Below are 9844 nucleotides of genomic sequence, written 5' to 3'. Positions count from 1 at the left end.
ACAGGCTCGCAACGAGAAATGGAAACGAAGCAACGTCGAACCAATAAAGCTGGGGCTCACAAGCACCATAAACGAGCACTTCGAGTGCCAACACGAAGAAGACGAGCACGTGGCAATTAGGGGATGAAGGGGTATGAGATGAAGAGAAATGGTGAAAAAGAAGATGAAGAGCTCCAAAGGAGAAATGGCGATAGTCTCCTCCTCCCAAAACGTCCTTCAAATGAGCCCCCCTCGACCTCCTTTTATAGGAAAAAAGGAAGGGGGTCACCAATTTTGTCTTCAATGCAAAAGAAATAAAATTCGTTAAATCACGCTGCATTGTAAGACCACATTTGAACCGTGCACATCTAGCTAGAAGTCAATTTTATTATCCACTAGTCCATTAACTCTCTCTTATATACTATATAATTCTATATCTACAAATTCATAGCATGTCTTGTCTCTACTTTTTATCTCTCCTCTCTCTTACTTTTTACACGAGCTTCTATATCTCCTTTCCACCCTTTCTTTTCCCTTTTCTTTTGCATGTGCACATTTAATTGCCTTTGTGTGCACACACATTGTACATGCACATTTTGACCTCCCCTTTCGCCGGTTTTTCCTACAATCGAGCATGCCACATTAGGACAACGGATCCGGAGCTTAGAAGAAGAGTTGAAGAAGGCCAAGGAACATGCGACCAATATAGCCTAGATAGGGCCAAACACAACCATAGAGTTGGTGGCACCGGCTAACACACCAACGCCAAAGGAACCTGTGGCCAGCACAGCCCCGGTAAATATTACTGAGCAAGACCAGGAACTAGCAACCTTGAAAGAGGAATTGGCCACTCAAGAGACCCCAAGGGGCAGAGAAGGAGAGCAAAAGAAAGCAGTCGAGGAGGAAAAATGGAGAATAGAAGAAGCTCTCTAGAAGAGGCAGGCCGCTAACGACCGACTAAAAGAGGAATCCCAAAAATTGTTGCAGGAAAACGACAAGGTCTAGTGTGGTGCGGAAACAGAAATAGAACGGCTCAAAGAGGAACTCCGGCAGCAGAAGGACAGGGAGGACCGTGGTCGCTCGCAAATTAACCGCTGGCTAAAACAGAAAACAGAAGACTTCAATAAACTGCACCAAGACCAGAAGTACCTAGATGCGCAGCATGAAAATCTTGGGGCAAAATTGGACGGGAAACAACAGAAGTTGAGGGAACTCCGGGCAGAGGTAGATTAGAAATCGGACGCGTTGGCAAAAGAACGGACAAAGGCGATAGAGTCGGCAATGCTGCTGGAAGAGATGGCGAGAGAAAGGATGAAGCTGACCCGACAACACTACGAGGAAATGGAACGAGCAAAAAAGGCTCTAAATAGGGTTCAACCGACTTATCAGAACCAACTGCTTGAATACGAAGTGCAGGCCTAGGCTACCAATGTCGTGATGTTTCTAACACATAATGTGAAACCACTCTCGAAAAGAAGTAAAATAGTAGTTCAAATAAACTAGTATTGTCACAAAGTCAACTTTATTGGTAGCAAAAATACTTTTACATTTGCCAAAGATAATTCCTTATAAATAAAAGGTCAAAGGATTGAACCTTACTATAAATAATGATGAATATTAAGTTAGAGGCAGTTTTCAAAAGTAGACAAAAGTAGAGAAAAAGATCCGGAGAAAAAGAAAAGCATGCGTGAATATGAGGAGCACAGTAGAGAAAAAAACTCATAATTTCCTCGTCAGATATCCAAATTAGAAAAGAAAATATGCATAAGAAAGCTAACCAAAAGAGATTTCCAAGAATATCTTGCATGTGAAATTTGGGACTAGAAAACAAAATTAGTGAGGAAAAGAAAGGTTGATTGATATAGACAAGCATTTTTTGAAGGGGAAAAAAGCAAGCAATCCTAAACCTATAAATAAGAGCCTATTCTAGTGAAGAAGGGGGGGAGAGAGAAGGAACGCGGAAGCTCTACTCAATTGGATGGAAAAAGAAGAAGGATCAACAACATTGAGAGGCATCATCAACAAAGAATCACCTTCCTTTATATTCCACTCTCTTCTTTCCTCCACCTCTCTTCCCCGATCCTTTATAAATTATCTCTCATATTCATATCAAACCCGTTGTAAAATTTATTCTTATTTTATAAAAGAATTTATTATATTGCAATAAAATAATGTTTGGTTTCACCTACGTATCTTATAAGTTATCGTCATTTTTGCTTATTTATTTGTGCCATGCACCTCTCCTTTTACAAAGGCATTCAAACTTATGTGTCTTATATGTTATTGTCATTTGTGCTTATTTGTTTTTGTGTCTTGTGACAAGGGAGCGTTTCGGTCTTGCCCATGGACCTCTCCTTTCACAAAGGCATTCAAACTTTCGTGTCTTGCGTGTTAGTGTAAATCTTGCTTGTGTGTTCGTGTGACTTGTGGCAAGGGAGCATTTGGGCTTGCCCATGCACCTCTCCTTTCACAAAGGCGTTTGAAATTGTATCTCCCGTGTGTAAACCTTGCTTGTGTGTTCGCATGTCTTGTAACAAGGGAGTGTTCGTGCTTGCCCATGCACCTCTCTTTTCACAAAGGCATTTGAAACTTTATCTCTCATGTGTGTAAATAAGCCTTTTCCTTGTGTGTCCGTGTGTAAGCCTTCCTAACGTGCATTCGTTCGCCTTGTGACTAGGGGTTGATTCAGGCGTGCCCATGCACCTCTCCTTTTCATAAACACGTTCAAATACTCGTGCCTTGTTTGTGTAAGCCTTCCTTGTGTGTCCTTGTGTAAGCCTTCCTCGCATGTATTTGTTCGCCTTGTGACTAAGGGTTGATTCGGGCTTGCTCATGCACCTCTCCTTTTCACAAACACGTTCGAATACTCGTGCCTTGTTTGTGTAAGCCTTCCTTGTGTTGTGTGTGTGAACCCTATTTCCTTCCCGTCCATAACCCTGGCGGTTCTGCCTCACGATCCACACATAGTGACGAATTTTCACAACATAATAAAGTGGTAAACCCGACGTGAAGAAGCGGTAGAAAGGATCAAGTGCTTCAAATAGAAGGTTACAAGATGGCTTCTTCGACAAACACCCAAGTTGACGAAGTGGCAAAGTTGGTGGCTATACTCGAGCATATGATGAGAGCTTGAGATAATGATGCAAGCTTAGACAAGGCCATCGACTGAACCGTTGAGATAGCGGGCCAATTTGGTGGAAGAAACATTAGGTATTTTCTCTCTACATACAAGACAGAGATGCAACAACATGATGTCATCGAAGAGAAGGAAATATCAAGCTTCAAGCGTGTCATAGCAATTGGGTTACAAGGCCGTATAAGGGAGATTCAAGCCGCCCAAACAACATGGGTGGGATTTGAATGAGCGCTTTTGGCTGAATATATGCTTGAAGATGCATCGAGGATGACTCTTCATACATTGATGAAGTGTATCGAGAAGAAGGGGAAGAACATGAACACATTGGGAGTGTACACTGAATTTGACCAAATGTACAACCGTCTCCCGAGAACCGACCAAACACTTCTCGAAGGAGATAAAGTTTTGTACTTCTTAAAGGTAGTGGATGCAAAAGATAGACGAGAACTAGGTAGTCTATTAGAGGACGAAGCACAACCCAATGGTCTCATAACGGATTGGGTAGCGGTAAGAAGAGCATGTGATCGATTTGGCAAGCGTCGTTGATGGCTAGATGATTCCGACATAGTTCAAAGAAGGAAGGCTCCAATAACAACTGAGATGACAAAGCAAAGAGAGCCGATCGAAAGAGCAATGGAGAACTCTGTCACTAAAGAGTTGGCACGAAAATTTGAAGTGTTTTCGTTAGCTAATATAAGTCGTTGAAGGCCAAAGGGGAAAGACCCATATAGATGTGTATGGTGTGGTAGTGTTGATCATGCAATTCAACAAAACCTCGTCTACATGGAAGGCAACATTATACACTCAAGTGAGACTCGAAAGCCCTTGCAAGTGAATCTCGTTTGGGGTGGTCTAAAGAAAATCATGGATAAGGCCGATCTGAGCCACGTCGAAGCTATACACTATGCCGCATCCGCCGGTATAAGAATTGGGAAGGAGAAGCTTGGAATGGTTAAACCGGGAACTGGGAATTGGCCAACCTTCCTCAAATACGAAAAAAAAGGGAATTTTAATTCGGATGATACAAAGCTAGCCAACCTTCATGTACAAGACCTTACCGGGTGGGCGGATCCAGTTGATAACAACACGATCTCCACAAAGGTCATATGTGAAACCCACGAAGTGTTTGTGGATGAGAAGTGGAAGAGGACGGATCTAGATGAAGTCCCTCTAAGAAACATGACACAAGAAGCTTTAAGAAGAAGGAAGAGATGATCAAGGCCACACATCAAGAAGATGGAAGCTCAAACAAGAGAGCCGAGGAACCAACTCAAACCATTGAAGAGAATTCCAAGAAGGGGAAGGATAGATCGATGCCAACATACAAATTAAGGTCGGATATTGAACAAACAACTAACTTAAGAAAGAGTGCTCGATAGCCGTATTGACCTTACATTGAGAGAACTACTCGGAGTTGCAAAGGAGTTCCATTACACCATCGTCGATCTTATTAAACGTAAAAGACAACAAGTGGATGAGGAAGAGGGAATTTCAACAAAGATGACAACCAATGCCATAACTATAGCAAGAACGGAAGAGAACGAAGAAGATCTAGTGGACAATCATTATACACGACCGCATTGGGCGAGAGTGGACAATGGAAACTCCGGTGAAGATTGGATCTAAGACAAAAGAGACTGTTGTGGCTCTTATAGACCACGGATCAGAGATTAACCTCATGTCAAAGGATTTCTACAAGAAGGGAAGATGTCCTATCAACACGAACCATGGATGGTAGATTCGTGCGGTGATGAAGGAAACGAAAGATCTTTATGGAGCATGTCCCAACATTCAAGTCACAACAGAAAATGTTACAACAGTCCTTCGAGTGTGTCAGCCATGCAGGGCTCTTGGCGTCTGTTGTTACGCACACAGCTATGGTGCCACTCTCACTCACTCTCTGTCTCACACGCTCTCACGCTACATCTATTCTAAACACACATATGCAACATTTTGCCCAATCTTCCTTGTATCTTGACGGACTATCAACATGTCATCAACATATAGCACGAGAATCAAGAAGTCTCCTTCTTCGTCCTTTTGACGAACACACATTGATCAGCCTGTGTTTTCTAGAACCAGTGTTCGATCATGAAGGACTCGAACTTCTCGTACCATTCGCGTGGAGCTTGTTTCAGACCGTACATGATTTTCTTCAGTCAACACACCAGATTCTCTATCCCTTTCTCCTAAAAGCCTTTGGGTTGCTGCATATAGATTTCTTCTTCTAGCTCCCCATGCAGAAAGGCGGTTTTGACATCCAACTATTCGATCTCCAGATCCATACTGGCTACTATGCTCATATTAGTTCGAATGGATGTCATCTTCACGACTGTTGCGAATATTTCATCAAAGTCGACACCCTTTTTCTAATGAAAACCTTTCACCACTATGTGAGCTTTATACCTAGGATCAGTGTCAGCTTCTCCAGTCTTCACCTTCTAGACCCACTTATTCCTGAGTGCTCTCTTACCTTTCGGCAACTCTACTAGGTCGTAGGTGTAGTTCTCGTGCAAGCATTCCATCTCATCTTGCATTGTGCTCAGCCATTTCTCTCTGTGCTCGTCGGCAATGGCTTCTTCATAGCACTCTAGTTCACCTTCATCAGTCAAGAGGTTGTATTGGCTACCATATGTAGACGGTGCTTTCCTCTCCCTGAGTGGGTATCTTCTTCCACTCGTTGTTGGCTCTCTTTCAAATGTCTCTGCCAACTCTTCTCTCTGCTCGGGATTCTACTCGTCAATCGGCCTCTCCTGGTTGGACAACTCCAACTCATATTCATCAATTGATCTTTGCAGCTCTGTCGACTTTGACTCATAGTTAGCCGGTCTCTCCGAGTCGATCGATTCAGATTCGGCTCTATCGGCCAGCTGTCTCCTTATAGCTATCGGTGACAACTCACTTGGCCTTAAGTCGATGGTAGTCGAGGTTGACTAGGGAGTTGATTCTGACTTCTGTGATTTCCATTCTTCAATCGTCTTATCTTCTAGAAAGACTACATCCCGACTTCTCACTACCTTCTTGTCGACTAGGTCCCATAGCCTATAGCCTACCTTCTTGTGTATTCGATCCGAATACCTTGGCACTTGCAGTATTCCTCGAACTGCCCTTTGTACTCGCCACCATTGTCGGTTCAGAAAACCTTCAACTTCCGACCCGACTCTCTTTCGGCTCTTGCCTAGAACTCCTTGAAAACCAACAGTACTTGATCCTTCGACTTCAGTACGAAGGCCCATGTCTTCCAACTATGGTTGACACACTTCTCCAGATGCACGCCCTTGAAGTCTGGTAGAAGTTTCTGGTCGGCCTTCTCACTCATGTGGTGTAGCCTCTTATGCCATATCTCACCTGCCGAGTCAGCTGCCACATTTACTTCCGATTTCCACAGTCGGGCCACTATCACGTACAATGTGCCTTCTTTCTGTTCTCGGGCCACTATAACATTTCCTCGACAGAACTTCCACTTGCCATTTCAAAAGCTACCACTATAGCCTTCGTCACCTAACCTTCCAGTCGATATCAGATTCAATCTGATATCGAGGACGTGTCGAACATCCTTCAGTGTCAGTCGACACCCTGTCAATGTTGTTAAGCAAACACTTCCAACTCTGGTTACCCTGCACTCTCCACTATCACCCATATTTACATAGCCATGATCCCCGGCTATGTAAGTCGAGAAATACTCTCTCGACAGAGTTATGTGGAACGATGCCCTAGAATCAATCACCCACGTGCAATCTTCACTTGCAAGATTTGCACTCGTCTGTTCACAAATGAACAGGAGTTCTTCATTGCCCGTAGCAATGGCCGAAGTGAGACTCGAAAGCCCTTGCAAGTGAATTTCGTTTGGGGTGGTCTAAAGAAAATCATGGATGAGGCCGATGTGAGCCATGTCGAAGCTATACACTATGCCGCATCCGCCGGTATAAGAATTGGGAAGGAGAAGCTTGGAATGATTAAACCGGGAACTGGGTTTTGGCCAACCTTCCTCAAATACGAAAAAAAGGGAATTTTAATTCGGATGATGCAAAGCTAGCCAACCTTCATGTACAAGACCTTACCGGGTGGGCAGATCCAGTTGATAACAACACGATCTCCGCAGAGGTCATATGTGAAACCCACGAAGTGTTTGTGGATGAGAAGCAGAAGAGGACGGATCTAGATGAAGTCCCTCTAAGAAACATGACACAAGAAGCTTTAAGAAGAAGGAAGAGATGATCAAGACCACACGTCAAGAAGATGGAACCTCAAACAAGAGAGCCGAGGAACCGACTCAACCCATTGAAGAGAATGCCAAGAAGGGGAAGGATAGATCGATGCCAACATACAAATTAAGGTCGGATATTGAACAAACAACCAACTTAAGAAAGGTTCTTGAAGAAAGAGTGCTTGATAGCCGTATTGACCTTACATTGAGAGAACAACTTGGAATTGCAAAGGAGTTCCATGACACCATCATCGATCTTATTAAATGTAAACGACAACAAGTGGATGAGGAAGAGGGAATTTCAACAAAGATGACAACCAATGCCATAACTATGGCAAGAACGGAAGAGAAAGAAGAAGATCTAGTGAACAATCATTATACATGACCGCATTGGGCAAGAGTAACAATGGAAACTCTGGTCAAGATTGGATCTAAGAAGAAAGAGACAATTGTGGCTCTTATAGACCACGGATCAGAGATTAACCTCATGTTGAAGGATTTCTACAAGAAGGGAAGATGTCCTATCAACACGAACCATGGATGGTAGATTCGTGCGGTGACGAACGAAACAGAAGATCTTTATGGAGCGTGTCCCAACATTCAAGTCACAATCGGGGATATAGAGATCGATCAACCCTTTTTTGTGCAAGATTCGACTTCCCATTCGGTGGTTCTTGGGCAACCCTACATGTTGGAATATCGGTCCCTCCCGATCAGATAGACCCGGTGAGAACCACAAGAGATCCGGAAACCAGATCGAAGGGACCCGGTGAGAACTGTAAGAGAAGACATATTTGTAAATATGTTTTGAGTAAGCCTATTGAGGCTATATTTGTAAATAGCCCTAAGTTCATATAAGTATAAATATGACTGAGGGCAATCACTCAAGTAGAGAGGGTTCATATTATGTTGAGAAATCGTTCAGTCAAATCACAATACACGAACTGTGCTGAAATACGAATCATACCAGTATCCCAGAGACAAACAAGATAAACAATAGTGCACAGAAATTTACGTGGAAACCCTAAAATGGGGGAAAACCACGGGGAACAGAACTTCACTATATCGTGGATATACAACAGAGAATGTTACAACAGTCCTTCGAGTGTGTCAGCCACGCAAGGCTCTTGGCGTCTGTTGTTACGCACACAGCTATGTTGCCGCCCTCACTCACTCTCTGTCTCACACGCTCTCACGCTACTTCTATTCTATACACACATATGCAACATTTTGCCCTAAATACTTATACATTGTATAGGCTATTTACAATTGTAGCCACTGCTACATATCATTACTATTATTGCTATAATAATAATAGTCGAATTATTAAACAGTTGACTCACTGTTTTCGATTCTTCGATTGTCGGCTTTCCGAACAGTCGAATCTTCCTTGTCTTCGACTATCGGCACTCCTCGGTCCGATCAGTCGTCTCCTCATAGTCATCGACTGTTAGCAACTTCTAGATAGTCGATTCCTCCTCCCACTGGAGGGACATATTCCCAACAAACTCCCCCTTCACTCCTATGGGAGGAAGTTAGTCAGTCTTGTCTTCTATCAACAGACTATGAGTCTATCCATAGGTAGGTTCTTTGTCGGCATGTCGGATCCATTGTCATCAGTATGGATCTTCACCAAGGAAAACTCTCCTTCTTCGATTCTCACCCGCAACCAGTGATACCTCCTCTATATATGCTTGGTCCGGTAGTGGTATGCAGCATTCTTGGTAAGATGTATGGCACTCTGGCTATCATAGTGAAGCAAGAGCTCCTTTTGCTTCATCCCTAATTCGGTGAGAAAACTTCTCATCCAGATCATCTCTTTGTCGGGCTCTACCGCTGCCATATACTCTGCCTTTGTAGTCGACAAGGCTATAGACTTCTACAGTCATGACTGCCATGACACTGCTCCCCCTGCATAGGTCATCACGTACCCTGACGTGAATCGGCTCGAGTCGACATCTCCCGACATGTCCGAATCGGTAAAACCTTCTAGCAGTGGTTTTCCGACACCATACCTTAGGCACACCCCCGAGGTTCCCTTTAAGTACCTGAGTATCCAATTCACTATTGCCCAGTGTTCTCTCCCTAGATTACTCATATATCAGCTTACTGCTCCTATAGCAAATGCTATGTCTGGTTTCGTACAGACCATAGAATACATTAGACTGCCGACAGCCGAGGCATACGGTACCTTCCTCATCTCCGCCTTTTCCTTCTCCCCTTTCAAGCACTGCTTCGCATTCAATCTGCAATTTTTCGGCAACACCGAGCCGATCGTCTTTGCATCTGACATGTTAAATCTCTCTAGGATCTTCATCACATACTTCTGCTGTGACAACCATAGCACCTTTTGAGTTCTGTCTCGAACTATGCGCATTCCTAAGATCTGTTTAGCCGGTCCAAGGTCTTTCATGGCAAATGATTTGCCAAGAGCTTTCTTCAAGCTTCCAATCTTCCTTGTATCTTGACGGACTATCAGCATGTCATCAACATATAGCACGAGAATCAAGAAGTCTCCTTCT

Source organism: Azolla caroliniana, unplaced genomic scaffold, assembly GCF_043228905.1.
Source record: "Azolla caroliniana isolate FFs.n. ecotype wild unplaced genomic scaffold, voAzoCaro1.0.p SCAF_13, whole genome shotgun sequence".
Taxonomy (NCBI): domain Eukaryota; kingdom Viridiplantae; phylum Streptophyta; class Polypodiopsida; order Salviniales; family Salviniaceae; genus Azolla; species Azolla caroliniana.
The sequence above is the reverse complement of the archived record's forward strand: the minus strand, read 5'-3'. Positions refer to the sequence as shown.